General features: G+C 32.4%; 1 protein-coding gene across 1 annotated transcript in view; it reads right to left on the minus strand.

Annotated features, from left to right (window-relative positions):
- Positions 1–1,561, minus strand: part of LOC110019753 — a 14,027-nt gene extending 12,466 nt beyond the window's left edge. Inside the window, exons 1-2 of the mRNA XM_020717601.1 lie at positions 1,509–1,561; positions 276–357 (exon numbers count right to left, since the gene is read on the minus strand). The gene's annotated coding sequence lies outside the window, so the exon portion shown is untranslated. The remainder of the gene's footprint in view (positions 1–275; positions 358–1,508) is intronic.
- Positions 1,562–2,635: the final 1,074 nt, after the last annotated feature.

Here is a 2,635-nt window from a genome sequence, read left to right on the forward strand (position 1 = left end):
TATATATATATATAAACAAAAATACGAAACAAAAGTGATGTCAAACAGGCCCTAAGCATTCTGAGATTTTGGATCCATGGTAATAAAAGTTCATTCCAAAACTAAGAAAAGATTTGCAACTGTTACACAAATTATTAATCAAAATCTATAATACCCAGAAGTTATCATTGGGAAAAAAAAAGAAATTAAGGCTGGCTGGTTTGAATTATGAAGCAACAATAATGAGTAACCTGTGGGTAATGATTCACTTAAAAGAAATTAAAAAAAAACATTACCTACTACTCCACTTCTTTTCCTAACAAGGAAGCCCATTGCTTGGTTGGATATGACTGGCTCAACTAGTCCCTCAATGCAATTCTGCGAGACAAAAGAAAAGGTCAAACTAAGTAAAAGAATGAAGCTGCATAACAAGAGCAAATAAAAGGAATTGACAGCTATGTCATCAATCTCTACACATACAAATTAAAATTTTAACAGTAAATGTCAAACCAGCTGCAAATTTTTCTATTCATTCTGAGATTTTGGATCCATATTAATAAATGTTCATTACAACACTAAGAACAGATCTGCAACCATTAAGTAATAATTACTCAAAATATATATTCTCCAAGCCTTATGAAAACAGAAAGATGAAATTTTTCATGCAGCAGTAATGAATAACATATGGGCAAAGATTCACCTAAAAGACAAAAAAAAGGGAGAAAACATTCCCCAACTCCGTTTCTGTTATCATAATTACTTCACATATATTAAGAGAATGAATGACTTTGCTTAGAATCACATTTCAGATGGATGCAAATAAATAGAAGACCTTTCTAGTTCGCCCAGACATCAAAACAAAACAGTTGACTACTCAAATCTTTCTTTATTTCCCAGCAGTCAAATCATTCCTAACTTTTCCACTTTCTTTTTCAATAGTTCTTTGGTTATGACAAAATTTTCAATAAATTTACAATCTTTTTCAGAAATTCAGGGATTAATGGCATTCCTTCAGAACACCCAAACGTTCTACAGATCATTCAATCAACCAAAGTATTGATTTTTTGTGGAAAACACCCCACATCTTCCACTAATTACCAAAATAAATAGTGAAAATTCTAACCTTTGCATTTTTTAACTCTGTCAATATATTAAAATTATACATTCAAAGAGCCAAAAAAAAAAAAAAAAAAACTAAAACATTTCGATTCATAATTTCCATTTAATGGCTTAAGGTCATATACGAATCAACAAAATGCACAGCTTTCAGAATTAAACATTACAAATGACAGAGATCTAAGAAGAACTAAACTTACCATTGAAATAACTCCTCTCTAACAAAAACATCTGACCAAAAATAGCGCAGAAAAACCAAACAAAGAACGAATATTACTTATACATTACAATCTCACAGAAACCAAAGAGGATGAAAAAAAGAAAAAAAACAGCAAATGACAAAACCGTAGAAGAACTGAATCCCAATGCAAAAACTCGATGAAAAATCTTGGCAAAGGTGTCTTTTTTCTTACCTCCAACATTGGGTGTAATGAGGGTTATACTTTCCTCCGCTCCAAGCGAAGGGCAGCCAGAGAGAGAAAATGAGAGCTTCAGAGTTATATATAGTGAGAGAGAGAGAGATACAGGGGACAACTCAGGTAATCTATTAATGGCGTCCCTTCCCGCGGTTTCTTCTTAGCAACGGCTTCGAAAATCCTTAAATTACACAAAAAAAAAAGCCTTGTCAAAATTGATCGAAGTTCACGAACAGCAAAGAAGCTCGTGTTTGGCTCGTTTCGTTGAGCTAATGAGCCGGATACCAACAACATGAACAAAGATTTGTTTGTCTTTATTTGCTCCTTGTGGCTCGAAATACTACTAATCAATTATGTCTGTGTGTGTGTTTGTATCTTTGGATGAGTAGTATTTTTAAAAAATTTAATTAATTACAAGCTACAAAGATTTATAATTAATTAAAAGAATTAATTAAAAAAATAGAATAAAAATTATTAAATTAGATTCAAATGATGTTTTAATATAAACATTAATTTTTAAATCTTATCCTAATTCTTAACAACTTATGGCTACCTGACTAGGGTTGTCAAAATGACTCTTTGTTCGTGAATAGCTTGTGTTCAGCTCGCTAAGCAAACGAGCCGAACACGAACACACTTTTTGAGCTTGAAATATAAACGAGTTGAACACGAGCTGAGTCTGGGCTAGCTTGTGTTCGGCTCATTTACACCCCCAGTTGGAGGCTTTAACGAATCGTGATCCGACGGTTAAGATTCTTCGGCGGGCGTCGGCATTAGAAAATGTGCAAACTGAGTTGCAGAGGATCGGAGAGTTGCCGGAGTGTAAGAGAAAGCTCAACGCAGCGTTCATTCCCGCCAACTACTACGGGAATGCATGCTGTAGGAAAGCATATAACAGGAATGTAATTAATGCAATGGATCGGGTAATTAAAGGAAACAAATTAAGAATAGTATAATATAATTGTTAATTAATTCTTAAAAGTGTAAGATTTTTTTTATTTAATTCTTTCGTGGAAATCTAATGGCTACAACATAAATTGGATATCATAAATTTTAAATTTACATTTTGTTAATAATTTTTAATCTTTTTATCTGTTAAATTAAAGATATGTAGATAAAAATGA

The sequence above is a fragment of the Phalaenopsis equestris genome, unplaced genomic scaffold (assembly GCF_001263595.1).
Source record: "Phalaenopsis equestris unplaced genomic scaffold, ASM126359v1 Scaffold000001, whole genome shotgun sequence".
NCBI classification, from domain to species: Eukaryota; Viridiplantae; Streptophyta; class Magnoliopsida; order Asparagales; family Orchidaceae; genus Phalaenopsis; species Phalaenopsis equestris.